Source organism: Triticum urartu, chromosome 6, assembly GCF_003073215.2.
Source record: "Triticum urartu cultivar G1812 chromosome 6, Tu2.1, whole genome shotgun sequence".
Taxonomy (NCBI): Eukaryota; Viridiplantae; Streptophyta; class Magnoliopsida; order Poales; family Poaceae; genus Triticum; species Triticum urartu.
The window spans coordinates 351613054-351630064 of NC_053027.1; positions in this window are offsets into that span (position 1 = coordinate 351613054).

Consider the following 17011-nt stretch of genomic DNA (forward strand, 5'->3'; position numbering starts at 1 on the left):
TGGGAACCCCTTGATAGTTCGCCTTGATTAAAGCTTTTCCAGCAATGCCCAACCTTGGTTTTACCATTTGCCACCTAGCCTCTTTTTCCCTTGGGTTTCCGGAGCCCGAGGGTCATCTTATTTTAGCCCCCCCTGGGCCAGTGCTCCTCTGAGTGTTGGTCCGAACTAGAGTCCTGTGCAGCGCCCCCTCAGGGAAACTCGAGGTTTGGTTTTAGTTGTATGGAGCACTCATCTGAGTGTGCCCTGAGAACAAGATATGTGCAGCTCCTATCGGGATTTGTCGGCACATTCGGGCGGTGTTGCTGGATTTGTTTTAACCTGTCGAAGTGTCTTGAAGAACCGAGATACCGAGTCTGATTGAAACGTCTCGGGAGGAGGTCTATTCCTTCGTTGACCGCGAGAGCTTGTCATGGGCTAAGTTGGAACTCCCCTGCAGGGATTTGAACTTTCGAAAGCCGTGCCCACGGTTATGGGCAGATGGGAATTTGTTAATGTCCGGTTGTAGATAACTTGAACCTTAACTTAATTAAAATGAATCAACAGTGTGAGTTACCATGATGGTCTCTTCTCGGCAGAGTCCGGGAAGTGAACACGGTGTTGGAGTAATGTTTGCGCATGTTGTCCTCTAGTTCCCCGCTCGAGCTTTGCCTCCTCCTCTCGCTCTCTTTTGCGAACAGGATAGCCACCATATATGCTAGTCGCTTGCTGCAGCTCCACATATTTTTACCTTGCCTTACCTATAAGCTTAAATAGTCTTGATCGCGAGGGTGCGAGATTGCTGAGTCCCTGTGGCTCACAGATTACTATTAAACTAGATGCAGGGCCTGATGATTCCGCTCCAGGTGACACGCTTGAGCTCAAGTGGGAGTTCGACGAGGACTCTCAACGATACTACGTGTCTTTCCCTGATGATCAGTAGTGGTGCCCAGTTGGGGGTGATCGGGACCGTGTCGCATGTTGGGTTATCTTTTATTTTGGCGTCGTAGTCGGGCCATGAGTGTTTGGATGATGTAATGTTATTTATGTACCTTGATTGACGTGGCGAGTGTAAGCCAACTATGTACCTTCCCCTTTTATTATTCATATTACATGGGATGTTGTGATGATTGCCTAACTTGCGACATTGCTTTCAATGCGGTTATTCCTCTAAGTCGTGCCTCGACACGTGGGAGATATAGCCGCATCGAGGGTGTTACAATTTTAAACTGAAATCGCTCGGGAGTGGGTTGCTCAACAGTCTTCTCAGAATCAAATTGAGCACCAACGGATAACGTTGGAGTGGGGTTGCTATTTATAGCCGCAGCCTTCTCAGATGGGAAATGACCATTTTGGACATGAGGTCCTGCCAATGGACAACCGACACATTCACAACGATCGGATGTTGGAGCAACGATAACATTACTTGAGAAGCAAGTAATGCTAATTCCTCGGTCCGAGGCAAATCTCTCGCGGTGAAGAAGATCACAGTCTATTGCCGGCAAGTATTTGCTCGGAGCACAAAGAGATTTCTCTCACAACTTTCATAGGATTTGGGTTTAGCATCAGCGAATCAAAGATTCAAAGGCTACACCCCGCTTAATAGTATAGTGGTCCTATTACTCAATGAAAGAAGAGGAGCAACAAAATAAAGGCTACGTCTTCACTTTGTCTTCATTCATCCTCGAGCAAAGTCATTTGCTTCGAACATGCACCGAACCACTTACTTAAACTTCAGCAGTTTTTAGTGGTCACTCTTGTTAGCTTTATCTTCGGTGATAACCTTCGCTGCCTCGCAAGGAGATTATCTTTGTCATTTGCATCAAACTCCTCGTTACATCAGGGACCTATTACTCTGTGTGCACTACCAAACACATAAGTCCCGTACTATTTATGTTAATAAACTCCAAAACATAAGGGGCCTATCATTGCACCAACAATCTCCCCCTTTTTGGACAGTTGTTGACAAAACAGATAATCGTCGAAGTGAAGATAGATGATTGAAATGTAACTCGAACAAGAGTGAACTTGTATTACTTGACTTGATGATGAAATATACTCCCCCTAGATGTATATAGGGTCAATTGATACACAATGAAGGCTCATGCAATTCATTTCAGTGTGTGGATGATGTTCAATCATACGAGGTAATGATTCGCACTCATGAAAGATAATCCACTCGATAATATAGTGCAATCATTCGTGACTTTTGTCAATGAATCCACCTGCAAAACAATAAGCTTCGAGAGAGAATAGTGCAGCAGGCGGGGTTATTAATATTACAGCTCATAACAGAAGTTTTACATCAGAGCACAGGAAATGGAATAGTTGGCTCAAAAGATAGAGCGAGAAAACACAAAAACCAAATCCAATAGAGCAAATCTATCAAACTCTCGATGTTGGTCTCCCCCTTTCTGTTAACTCGTGTAAAAAAGGTGATGAAAAACATGAGTGCGAGAAATATGTGAATATGATTCACTCTGAGGCATCACATGAGGAACTGCCCGGAGAAGTTTCTAATTCGGAGGTGTTGAGAATATCTTTGTCTTTAGCAGCAGTAGCAACAGATCCTTCAAGACTGGCTTGGTGCTAGGGAGAGGAAGGCACATTTGGATCAGCCTCGTGAGTCTTGCGAGACAGAGGATTTTCTTCAGTGGGTTATCCAGTTGGCGATGTGGCTTTTGATTCATCGAGTAAGTTGCGCAGATGAATCTGAAATCGTGGTTGCTTCATGATCTGGCAAAGGCAGAATAGTGTGATCTCGAAAATCTTCAGCAGTGAACGCTTGGTCAATGTACTGATAGAGTTCTTGGAGGTGAGAGTGACTCAGTTGCTTCTTTGAGAAAACTTTCCAAAGCAATTTCCATAAATGCTTCTTGTTTTCTGCTGTGATCATGTGCACTGCGTTCAGTTGTGAATGACATTAAGTTCAGCTGCCAAATGCTCTTTCTTTTGACGGTCGTCGGCCATATGCTTCAGCAGAAGCTGTTGATTGCGCATGCTCACTTCAAGAGGTGAAGGAGGTTGAGTGTTCGGCAAACGATCACGTTTAGGTAGCTTGGGTTCATTGAAGGTAGTATGATGATCAGGACTTGACATTGTAGCTTTGCCCAAAGAGAAATCTTCCATTACTTTCAGCTTGTATGGCTGACCTTGGCAAGATATTCGGTTTTCATTGCATAGTCAACCACTTTTTCAATCCAGGGCGCAAATACTTTGATCATTTTTGGACACTGAGCTGAATCCATTAGTATGCACAAAAACATGTCTTCGACTGCGAAGATATACCCTTGTGAGATGGCAGGGATGGTATTCCGAAGAACATCAGAGGTAGCATTATCAGTATTCATCCCAGCTAGCGGACAGAGGGTGTATGTGAGAATGTGAGATAACGTTTGATTGTCGAATGTCAAGTTCTCAGGCAGGGGAGGACCATTGTAGTCACGAATTTTGTCTTCATCCATTGTGCATCGGAAATCTTCATAAGTGATTACATCAATGTTATGAACCCGAATCTCGGTTTTGCCATGTTCAAACCAAGGGAAATGAAAGTGAGATACAAAGTCCATAGCAGAGCATTTGATTCGTTTTCCTTCTGTCATCCATTCCATAATCCATTTTGTCCTATCTGACTCATCTCCGGAGATATACAATGTTGCATAAAACTAAAGAATAATCTCCCTGTTCCATGGATGCTAATAGCCTAGGACATGCGTGAGACCAAATGCTACCTCTTGAGCACTGCGTTGGTTTTCCCTGAAGAGGAAGGGATCATGCAACAAAGTAGCGTAAGTATTTCCCTCAGTTTTTGAGAACCAAGGTATCAATCCAGTAGGAGGCTACGCGCAAGTCCCTCGTACCTGCACAAAACAAATAAATCCTCGCAACCAACGCGAATAGGGGTTGTCAATCCATACACGGCCACTTACGAGAGTGAGATCTGATAGATATGATAAAGATAATATTTTTGGTATTTTTGTGATAAAGATGCAAAGTAAAATAAATGCAGAGTAGAAAGCAAAGGAAATAACTAAGTAGTAGGAGATTAATATGACAAAGATAGACCCGGGGGCCATAGGTTTCACTAGTGGCTTCTCTCGAGAGCAAGTATTCTACGGTGGGTGAACAAATTACTGTTGAGCAATTGACAGAATTGAGCATAGTTATGATAATATCTAGGTATGATCATGTATATAGGCATCACGTCTGAGACAAGTAGACCGACTCCTGCCTGCATCTACTACTATTACTCCACTCATTGACCGCTATCTAGCGTGCATCTAGAGTATTAAGTTAAAAACAGAGTAACGCCTTAAGCAAGATGACATGATGTAGAGGGATAGACTCATGCAATATGATGAAAACCCCATCTTGGTATCCTCGATGGCAACAATACAATACGTGCCTTGCTACCCCTACTGTCACTGGGAAAGGACACCGCAAGATTGAACCCAAAGCTAAGCACTTCTCCCATTGCAAGAAAGATCAATCTAGTAGGCCAAACCAAACTGATAATTCGAAGAGACTTGCAAAGATAACCAATCATACATAAAAGAATTCAGAGAAGATTCAAATATTATTCATAAATAGACTTGATCATAAACCCACAATTCATCAGTCTCAACAAACGCACCGCAAAAAGAAGATTACATCGAATAGTTCTCCACAAGAGAGGGGAAGAACATTGTATTGGGATCCAAAAAGAGAGAAGAAGCCATCTAGCTAATAACTATGGACCCGTAGGTCTGAGGTAAACTACTCACACTTCATCGGAGGGGCTATGCTGTTGATGTAGAAGCCCTCCATGATCGACGCCCCCTCCGGTGGAGCTCCGTAACAGGCCCCAAGATGGGATCTCGTGGATACAGAAAGTTGTGGTGGTGGAATTAGGTTTTTGGCTCCGTATTTGATCGTTTGGGGGTACGTAGGTATATATAGGAGGAAGGAGTACGTCGGTGGAGCAACAGGGGGGCCACGAGGGTGGAGGGCGCGCCTGGGGTGGTGGGGTAGGCGCGCCCCCCTACCTCGTGACCTCCTCTTTTGTGTCTTGACGTAGGGTCCAAGTCTCCTGGGTCTTGCTCGTTGAGAAAATCACGTTCCCAAAGGTTTCATTCCGTTTGGACTCCGTTCGATATTCCTTTTCTTCGAAACCCTAAAAGAGGAAAAAAAACAGCAATTCTGGGCTGGGCCTCCGGTTAATAGGTTAGTCCCAAAAATAATATAGAAGTGGATAATAAAGCCCAATAATGTCCAAAACAATAGATAATATAGCATGGAGCAATCAAAAATTATAGATACGTTGGAGACGTATCAAGCATCTCCAAGCTTAATTCCTGCTCGTCCTCGAGTAGGTAAATGATAAAAACAGAATTTTTGATGCGGAGTGCTACTTGGCATAATTTTAATATAATTCTTCTTAATTGCGGTATGAATATTCAGATCCAAAAGATTCAAGACAAAAGTTCATATTGACATAAAAATAATACTTCAAGCATACTAACTAAGCAATTATGTCTTCTCAAAATAACATGGCCACAGAAAGTTCATCCCTACAAAATCATATAGTTTAGTCATGCTCCATTTTCGTCACACAAGAATGCTCTCATCATGCACAACCCTGATGACAAGCCAAGCAATTGTTTCATACTTTAGTAATCTCAAACCTATAAACTTTCACGCAATATATGAGCGCGAGCCATGGACATAGCACTATGGGTGGAATAGAATATAATGAGGGGGGTTATGTGGAGAAGACAAAAGGAGAAAGTCTTACATCAACGAGGCTAATAAATGGGCTATGGAGATGCCCACCGATTGATGTTGATGCAAGGAGCAGGGATTGCCATGCAATGGATGCACTAGAGCTATAAATGTATGAAAGCTCAACAAAAGAAACTAAGTGGGTGTGCATCCAACTTGCTTGCTCAGAAATACCTAGGGCACTTGAGGAGGCCCATTGTTGGAATATACAAGCCAAGTTCATAATGAAAATTCCCACTAGTATAAGAAAGTGACAAAACAAGAGACTCTCTATCATGAAGATTACGGTGCTACTTTGAAGCACAAGTGTGGCAAAGGATAGTAACATTGTCCCTTCTCTCTTTTTCTCTCATTTTTTGGGCCCTTTTTTATGTTCTTTCTCTTTCTTTTTTTTATAATTCCTCACTTGGGACAATGCTCTAGAAAATGATGATCATCACACTTCTATTTATTTACAACTCAATGATTACAACTCGATACTAGAAGAAAAGATGAATCTATATGAATGCCTCCTGCGGTGTACCGGGATATGCAATGAACCAAGAGTGACATGTATGAAAGAATTATGAACGGTGCTTTGCCACAAATACTAATTCAACTACATGATCATGCTAAGCAATATGAAAATAATGAATGTGTCATGATAAACGGAACGGTGGAAAGTTGCATGGCAATATATCTCGGAATGGCTATGGAAATGCCATAATAGGTAGATATGGTGGCTGTTTTGAGCAAGATATAAGGAGGTTTATGTATGAAAGAGCATACCATAACACGGGGTTTGGATGCACCGGCGAAGTTTGCGCCAACTCTCAATGTGAGAAAGGGCAATGCACGGTACCGAAGAGGATAGCAAGGATGGAAGGGTGCGAGTGTGTATAATCCATGGACTCAACATTAGTCATAAAGAACTCACATACTTATTGCAAAAATCTACAAGGCATCAAAAACCTCGACACTACGCGCATGCTCCTAGGGGGATAGATTGGTAGGTAAAGACCATCGCTCGTCCCCGACCGCCACTCATAAGGAGGACAATCAAATAACACCTCATGTTTCAAATTTGTTACATAACGTTTACCATACGTGCATGCTGCGGGACTTGCAAACTTCAACATAAGCATTTCTCAATTTCACAACTACTCAACTAGCATGACTTTGATATTATTACCTCCATATCTCAAAACAGTCATCAAGCATCAAACTTTTCTTAGTATTCAAAACACTCATAAGAAAATTTTACTAATCTTGAATACCTAGCATATTAGGATTTTAAGAAAATTACCATGCTATTTAAGACTCTCAAAATAATCTAAGTGAAGCATGAGAGATCAATAGTTTCCATAAAACAAATCCACCACCGTGCTCTAAAAGATATAAGTGAAGTACTAGAGCAAAACTATATAACTCAAAAGATATAAGCGAAGCACATAGAGAATTCTAGCAAATTCCAAATCATGTATGGCTCTCTCAAAAGGTGTGTACAGCAAGGATGATTGTGGTAAACTAACAAATAAAGACTTATGTCACAGCCCTAGCATTGGTTGCAGATAGTTGCATCAGTGAGCATCATGCATCCTGTCATTTTCAAGAAACTTGAAATGAGGAAATTGAAAGCCTCAGAAATCATTTTAAAAGAAGGGCAAGAACCCTTTAAATTGCATTCATTGTTTCCAAAATGACTTCATAAATGTTTGATAATTTTGGCAAGGCTTTGAGACCAAACCAAAAATAGTGAACATTTTTGAAGGAATTATTTTGGGACTTTGAAATTAAATCAATAAGTATTTGAGTTTTGAATTATATTCATTTTTATAGAATATAATTCAAAAGGCCCTGGAATTATTTATGTGCCTCTGGAAAAGTCCATAATGGCAACATAAAAATAATCAGAAGGTTTTGCCCTCTTTTGAATTCATTTTGAATTTTGAATCAGTGGCAAAATGTATAAATAAAAACAAAACAAAATAGAGATAAAATTAGAAAGGGCAGAACTCACCTGGCCTTACCTGAGAGGCCCAGCCGTAGCCAGCCCAGAGGCCAGTACTATGCAGCCCAGCAGCTAGCCCAGCCCACCACCGCTGCCAGTCGTCTCCCACCTCGTGCCAGAAGGACGCGAGGCGTGTGCCCGCCGCACGCCGGCGCACGCCCCGCCACCTCCTGCTTCCCGATGCTGCCCCGACGCGTCTGGACGACGCCACGCATCACCCCACGGCCCCCTCTGCCTCTCCCGTCGCTCTCTCCTCTCTCCTGACCCCTTCCCCCTTCTCTGCTTCCTCTCCCGAGTGGAGCTCGTCGTTGCCGACGCTGTTTGCCACGGCCACCGTGCTCCCCTCGCCTCCCCGCGCTGTCCACGGCCTCTGCCATCGTCCGCCGCTCCACCCCACCCTCTCTCCGAGCGCTGGGACGGCCTGCATCGCCGGCTGCCTCGCCTTTTTCCTTCTCGGTCGCCGAAAGCCACACACGCCGATTCGCCGCCGTCTCCGCCTCACCGAGCTCGTCGTCTACCTCATCTGAACCACCGTGAGCTCCTGCACGTTTTTCCCCTAACCCCGTGGCTTGCCGCTCGCTGTAGCCGTCGTTTCGTAGCTGGCCGTAGCACGCCACCGCCTGAGCTCATCGTCGGCGTAGCTCCGGTGACCATTAGGTCACCCCGGCGTGCCTAACCTACTCCCCGCATTGCGTAGCGCTCCCCTAGCCCATCGACTCGCTCGTTAGCACACCGCAGCGCTAACCCGCACCAGCCCCGAGCTCCGGCCGCCGCCGCGAGCTCCGTTCTGGCGAGCTCCAGCGCCCCCACGGCCACCCACCTACTTCCCTGGATGCGGGCGAGTCCGGGCTACGCCCCGATGCCCTTAGCCACCGCCCCCGTCGCCTTTAGCGCAAGTCCGGCACGTTGCCGCCGTGGGTTTGGTCGCCGCCGGCCAACTCCGGCGACAGCCGACGTGGCGGGGTCATTAGTGCTAATCCCCGACAGCTGGCCTCACCTAGTCACTGACAGCGGGCCTCGTAGCGGGTCAAAGCCGTAGTCAACGCGGGATTAGTTTCTGTCACACTGACCAGTGGTCAGGTTTGACCTGGACCTGGTCTGTTGACCTGCTGATGTCACAACGACGTCATGCTGACGCAGTTAACCTTTTCTGGATTTATTCTTATTCAGGAAATTCTAGAAAATTAGTTTAAAACTTCAAGAATTCATAGTAAATCAACAGTAACTCCAAATGAAATAATTTATATATGAAAAATTATTAGAAAAATTCAAGGAATCTGTTTATGGCATTTTCATGCATGTTTGAACAATGTTTGTCCTCTGTTTTGGACAAAACAAATAAATGGCATTTAACTAATCATATATGGAGTTTGAATTTGAATCTTGCATTCGAACCAACTTCATTTAATTGTTTTGCTAGTTGCATTAGCTCAATCGACAACATATTGCCATGTCATTATCATGCATCATGCTGTGCATTGCATTGATTGTGTTCCTTCTCTGTTGCCGGTGGTTGTCCGCTCTCGGTAGACGTAGTACCGACGCTGTGATCATTGACACTGATGAAGACCCAATGATATCTTCAGAAGTGCCAGGCAAGCAAAACCCCCTTGTTCATTCCGATACAATCCCACTCTCTCGCTCCTGCTCTCTTTTACTCATTAGGACAACAACGATTCATCTGTTACTTGCTGCGGTAGTTGAACCCCTTATCCTCTGCATGACCTGTCATTGCCATAGTAAATAGATGAAACCCACTAGCATGAGTAGGAGTTGTTTGAGCCCTGATGTGCCTACTCATTCATGTTTGCTTGTCATGCCTGCTATTGCTTAGAGTTGTGTCAGGTCTGATTCATCGGGAATGAATTGGAAAGTTGTGAACATGCCCTACTATGTGTGAGCTAAGTGTGTGAACATGATTTGGTAAAGGTAGCGGTGACAGGCCATGTAGGAGTACATGGTGGGTTGTCTCATTGAAACTGTTCTCAGGAACTGAGTTCTGTGTTTGTGATCCATGAAACAGCTACTACCACACATTGGGCCCTGAAATATGACCCCGCTCGACTTACTGACCCCTCTCGTCCTTTGTCCAGGAGTTGCAACTAGTTTCTGGTGTTTGTAGGTTATGTGTTGGCGGTCGTGCGTAGCGCTGACCCTACGGGTGGGCTATGATGCGGTAGATACACCGTGGCACGGTGTACCGGGCGCCCGTTTGGTGTCTCGGGAACCCTGCACACATCGTTTGGGGCTGTGAGCGAAACTTTGGCCGGATCTCTTCGCAGATGGAACCCGAATAGGCGATAAACCTGGACTAGAGACTTGTGTGGTTAGTCAGGTCGTGGTCTACACCCACGTCGGCTTTCACTTGAAGTCTGCCGAGCACATGTCGTTTGCAGACGCTAAGTGGTGGAAACATGTGTGACAAAGTACACCCCTGGAGGGTATAAAACTATTCGAATAGCCACGTCCGCGGTAAAGGACTTCTGGGTTGCCTATAATAGTTCATAGACAAGTGAAAGTGGATACTCTAAAATGCGCAAGATAAGCGTGAGTCCTGTGGATGGCGTTCTCGTAGGGAGACGGGAGCGGATCCATAGTGGTGTATTGATATGGTGAATATGTGGACTCGTGTATGCCACCTCAAAAGAGTTACTTTCAGTCGTAGTTTAAAATAGCCACCGAGTCAAAGCTGGCTTGCTACCGTTAAACTCCACCACCCCCTGTTGATACCGATGCATATGTAGCTAGTTCTGATGTAAGTCTTGCTGAGTACTTTTGTACTCACGTTTGCTTAATTTATGTTTTGTAGAGAGACTTCAGTCTCGCTAGTAGTTTCGCGTGGACTTCGACGTTTAGCTTGATACCTCAGCTACGATCTTGTGCCCTCGGCAGGATCTGGTAGATAGTCAGGCTTCTCAGCCTTTTTCATTTGTAGATGTCTGTACCCAGACATGTTAAGCTTCCGCATGTGCCTTGATTTGTATGCTCTGAATGATGGGTCATGACACCCATGTTTGTAATATCTCACTCCTCAGAGCCTAATGAATAAATATTTGAGTCGTAGAGTTATGTTGTGATGCCATGTTGTATTTACACATATCGAGCACATTGTGTGTATGATTGAAATGCTTGGTATGTGTGGGGTTCAACAATCTAGTTGTTTATCCTTGGCTGCCTCTATTATGGGGAAATGTAGTCTAGTGCCTCCATGAGCCATAGTAGTCTGTTACAGCCCGGTTCACCGGGATCCTGCTAGCCCAGCACTACTGCTCAGGACACTTGACTGGCCGGCATGTGTTTCACTTCGTTCCTGTGTCTGTCCCTTCGGGGAAATGTCACGTGGTGACATCTGGAGTCCTGCCTAGCCTGCTACAGCCCGGGTTCCCGGAGTCCTGTTAGCCCAGTGCTACAGCCCAGATTCACACGCTGCTGACCGACATGCTCAATGTGATTCATGTATGCCTGTCCCCATAGGTTAGTGCCGCTTTGGGTTCACAACTAGCCATGTCGGCCCTGGGTTCTCTGTCATATGGATGCTATACGTGAGCCAAAAGGCACAAACGGTCCCGGGCCATGGTAAGGCGACACCCGTGGGATTACCGTGCGTGAGGCCGCAAAGTGATATGAGGTGTTACCGGCTAGGTCGATGTGACTTGGAATCGGGGTCCTGACAGCCTTGGTATCAGAGCCTGACTGCTTGTAGGATTACCAAGCCAAACTGGTCGAAGTCGAGTCTAGAAATGCTTTAGTTATGTAAGGGAATTGATTGTGGAAGGGAACGTAAGGCTCTTTTTACTCCTTTACCCTATGCCCTTCTGATCTGAGTCAACCTCTTCTTTTCTACGGGGACTAAGAACTAGGCTTCTCTTCTATCTCTCGAGATGACGTGTTACTAAACCGTAGTTGCCTAGGATTGTTGGATTTAAGCCTCAGTCCAGTTTCTACTACCTCCGTGTGATGACAGTTGATCTCAGAATCATGATATTGTGTTGTTGAGTGGTTGTGCCACCATTTTGCAGGATGTCTCAAATATTTTTGAGCATTTACAATCGTTATGCTGTCCAAGTCATTCCAGGTTTCTAAGTAGTCTGATGCATTTGCAAACCCCTTCCTCCTGTTCCTGATGTCCATTTGGGCCAGATTAATCACACTACCGGTCAGTTGAGGTACTCTATTGCCTCGACATATATGTTGGAGCTATTATTATGACCCTAGGTGTTTTAGGGAGTCACCTAGTAATCTAGCCATGTTTTGTGTTCCAGTCTGATGATTCTGGCCATTCTTCTCGAAAGCATCCTGTGATGTTATTAGTTAGTAGGTATTCTACTCCCGGGTTCTTGAACCCGAGATTCACCCTACTTACCTCCTGTTGATAGTGTTTGCTCGTCCTTTAGGATATTAGTAACCTTGCGACAGTCCTCGAGGTCAGTGGTATTTCTTTCTTGCAAATACCATGAACCATTAAGGCAGAAGTTCTTTGAACCAAAATATCACAATCAGAGTACTCTTGAGGAGTCCTCCATTCATAATTGTGATTCTGCCAGTTCTACCTTTCTGCATGGGTTATCCGGAAGAAAAATGTTGAACTCGTTCGACATACTAACCCATGAATCCACAACTCAAAATGTTATATGCTCCTTGATTTGTCCATTCTCAGCTGTATTCCGACCATCATCTATAAATTGATAGTCAGGAATAGTTGTGCATTCGTGTTCATCGATGCCTATTATTCTTGTGGTCCGTCAAGCCATTCTATTTCAGAATGACTAGGAGAAACAAACTCCAGTACCTCATCCATATCCAGGATTGGGTCAAAGTAGTTGTGTTCTACAGATCAAATGCCCATCCAGCTTTTGCTCCGTTCTACCCTGGAGTATTACCCCTTTTATGTCAGGATTGTCATGAGAATTGCACCATCTCTCATGAATTCTTGACGCAGTGATACTTCTTGCCATCATTTTTCATTCCTTGGTCCCGTGTTGTCGCAACCGGAATGCCGGCAAGTGAACCATGATGTGTGAAATCAATACTCCTAGCAACCGTGTTGCTCGGTAGTTAATGGACACTAATATCATTCTTAGCGTGTTGGTTATCAAAACACTATTCTAGGATTGATCGTGCTACCTTGTCCTTATTTCCGGTGCACTCTTCGATCAATGAGTTAGGATTATTCAATCCCTTGCTTATTTATTCATATCGTCTTGCTCTGAAAAGCAAGATTGTTCTCTAGCTTAGTAACATATCGCTCGTTCATGGTGTTCCGAGTATCTTCTCGGATGTATTACCAGGTTGTCACCTAACCGCTATGTTGAGTTCGTGATCATGCTGGTTTTTCCTCCAAACCACCCATTCTCCAAGAATCGGTGTTGGATACCCCTGAGCTAGTTGGTTAAGCTAAACAATAACTTGGAGAGTTGGAAGATAAAAGCTTGTCTGACTTAGATCATGTTAAGGGATATCTTTGGTGTGTATGTGTTGAAGAAAGAGGACGTCTTCATCGATTGATCCTCGTGATCAACTGTCGGTGCTATTGTCTTAACCAATCCTTGATTTGAGTATGGTCTAGCGTCAAATCAAATTAGAACCAACGATAATCGTAATGTTGTCTTACTCGTGGTTGTTCCTTGAGCATACACCATTATATCTTTTGGGTCTGACTAATGCTAACACCTTGTTCACATGATTGTGGAGTTCCATTTATACGGAAACCTGGATGAATTGTTGTTGAGCCCATCGACAACATCTTGGTCTCCTCCATGATTTGGTTGAACATTACACTAGTGTTGGAAACTTGTGTAAGCATTTTCTTCATGACCCGTTCGTGAAGCATATGTTTGGACGAAAGAAGTGAGTCCCTCTAATTCATGTGCACTTGATGCAAGTAGCCGCCATGAATTTGAGAAGGCTTGTTTTACCTCCTCTGGAATCATCCCAAGTCAGTCATGCACGTGCGAAGTATTCTATGGTCTGATAGACTGATCATCTTCATTCCATACGTATCCCTAGCACACCAAGCCACTGATTGATTTGTTCAAGAAGAAGGAGTTCCTTCATAAGAGCTAGTCATGACCTATGTTAGGACTTCGTTATCCTTGATGATGGTTCCCAATCTGAACTCGGTAGTGTTTTACTATAAGACTACTATGTGGTCATGCTTGTCTAGGACAGCATGTTCACATGTGTTTAGCAGGACCAGCTCATGTTCTGGAGCTTGCTATCGTAGTTCATTTCCCGAGAATCTCGCAACGTCATCTCGTCGATTTGTGTTGCAAACTATCACTTTTCTTCCTAGATTCGATGAGTCTGGAATATCCTGACACCAACCAGATCTGAATCTCAGGCAGATATGATGGTTGGAATGTGTCCCAGGAATTATAATATTGGTCTCTCGGTAACCCGGTAACGTGGATGTCGTGGCCAACCCACCTAGCCAGAAGGTCTATTATTGTAATATCTTGGTTGAAGAAGTTGGTCACCTCCCCATAAGGATCTCGCAAGATCTGCCTCCGTAGTTATTCCTTATGGATTCTTAAGCTTCCGAAGTCCAACCTTTTACTTGATGTTCTAGTTATCAAACCATATCTACAAATGGGTTGCGCTAGCACATCAAGGAGAACATTAGAAGCGGGGTGCTAAATGTCTCTCGGTCGATCATCCATATTTCGTTCCCTTGGCCTCGCTAAGGTGAAATCTGAGAAAGGGGTGTCTTTCTTTGCATCTGCATTGTCCATCACTATTTGTCAAGGTAGTAAGATGTGTTGCCAGGATCCTCGACACGGATGTTGGTAGAACCCTGATGAATATGGAAGTGCTCAAGTTCCTGAGAGCACGCGCAAGCAAAACCATCCCTTGCGTTGTCTTCAACAAGGTAGTCCACATCATCCATTCTGGTGTGAGTATGCCATTCTTTTGAATTCGTTCAAACAATTGTTTGTGATTGCCTTAGGGTGGTATAGAGAGTTGCAGTGATCTTTGAATCAAAAGTAATTGTTTTTGCCACTTAAGGGAATAATTCTACGAGTCACCTTCCCCGAGGTGTCCCGTTATGGTGTCATGGGCAACTTTGCTCCTCGCTACTTTGAAACCCACGTCACCATCTATTTAAGCATCGAATTGTTGCCTACCAATTTGAACCTTTGTCATATGTTTCTCATCCATCATCTCTGATTTGTGTTTTGTGTCTCGGCTCAAGGGATGTTTCCACGTCTCATTCCGTGAGTTGATCTTGTGTTCATTAAGATCGATGATCCATTCCTGTGAGTTTGTCTTGCTCTCTTGTCGCCATGTTGGATGAAGTTCTTGAAGGAAAGGATGTCATAATCAATATGATGTAGCAGATCAACATCTTCGAGAAGGGCAGTTGGATCATGAAGATCGTGTTATTAGCTTTGGTTCCCATCTGTCTTCTTACCTCACGTCCTGAATCTCGGGACAAGATTCTTGTTTAGTGGGGGTAAGTTGTCATAGCCCTAGCATTGGTTGCAGATAGTTGCATCAGTGAGCATCATGCATCCTGTCATTTTCAAGAAACTTGAAATGAGGAAATTGAAAGCCTTAGAAATCATTTTAAAAGAAGGGCAAGAACCCTTTAAATTGCATTCATTGTTTCCAAAATGACTTCATAAATGTTTGATAATTTTGGCAAGGCTTTGAGACCAAACCAAAAATAGTGAACATTTTTGAAGGAATTATTTTGGGACTTTGAAATTAAATCAATAAGTATTTGAGTTTTGAATTATATTCATTTTTTATAGAATATAATTCAAAAGGCCCTGGAATTATTTATGTGCCTCTGGAAAAGTCCATAATGGCAACATAAAAATAATCAGAAGGTTTTGCCCTGTTTTGAATTCATTTTGAATTTTGAATCAGTGAAAAAATGTATAAATAAAAACAAAACAAAATAGAGATAAAATTAGAAAGGGCAGAACTCACCTGGCCTTACCTGAGAGGCCCAGCCGTAGCCAGCCCAGAGGCCAGTACTGTGCAGCCCAGCAGCTGGCCCAGCCCACCACCGCTGCCACTCGTCTCCCAGCTCGCGCCAGAAGGTCGCGAGGCGTGTGTCCGCCACACGCCGGCGCACGCCCCGCCACCTCCTGCTTCACGCCGCTGCCCCGACGCGTCTGGATGACGCCACGCATCACCCCGTGGCCCCCTCTACCTCTCCCGTCGCTCTCTGTTCTCTCCTGACCCCTTCCCCCTTCTCTACTTCCTCTCCCGAGCGGAGCTCGTCGTCACCGACACCGTTTGCCACGGCCACCGTGCTCCCCTCGCCTCCCCGCGGTGTCCATGGCCTCTGCCATCGTCCGCCGCCCCGCCCCACCCTGTCCCCGAGCGCTGGGACAGCCTGCATCGCCGGTTGCCTCGCCTTCTTCCTTCTCTGTCGCCGGAAGCCACACGCGCCGATTTGCCGCCGTCTCCGCCTCCCCGAGCTCGTCGTATACCTCATCCGAACCACCGTGAGCTCCTGCACGTTTTGCCCCTAACCCCGTGGCTTGCCGCTCGCCGTAGCCGTCATTTCATAGCTGGCCGTAGCACGCCACCGCTTGAGCTCGTCGTCGGCGTAGCTCCGGTGACCATGAGGTCACCCCGGCGTGCCTAACCTACTCCCCGCATCGCGTAGGGCTCCGCTAGCCCATCGCCTCGCTCGTTAGCACACCGCAGCGCTAACCCGCACCAGCCCCGAGCTTCGGCCGCCGCCGCGAGCTCCGTTCCGGCGATCTCCAGCGCCCCCACGGCCACCCACCTACCTCCCTGGATGCGGGCGAGTCCGGGCTATGCCCCGATGCCCTTAGCCACCGCCCCTGTCGCCTTTAGCGCAAGTCCGGTGCGTTGCCGCCGCGGGTTTGGTCGCCGCCGGCCAACTCCGGCGACAGCCGGCGTGGTGGGGTCATTAGTGCTAATCCCCGCCAGCTGGACCTCACCTAGTCACTAACAGCGGGCCCGGCAGCGGGTCAAAGCCGTAGTCAACGCGGGATTAGTTTCTGTCCCACTGACCAGTGGTCAGGTTTGACCTGGACCCGGTCTGTTGACCTGCTGATGTCACAACGACGTCATGCTGACGCAGTTAACCTTTTCTGGATTTATTCTTATTCAGGAAATTCTAGAAAATTAGTTTAAAACTTCAAAAATTCATAGTATATCAACCGTAACTCCAAATGAAATAATTTATATATGAAAAATTATTAGAAAAATTCAAGGAATCTGTTTATGGCATTTTCATGCATGTTTGAACAATGTTTGTCCTCTGTTTTGGACAAAACTAATAAATGGCATTTAACTAAT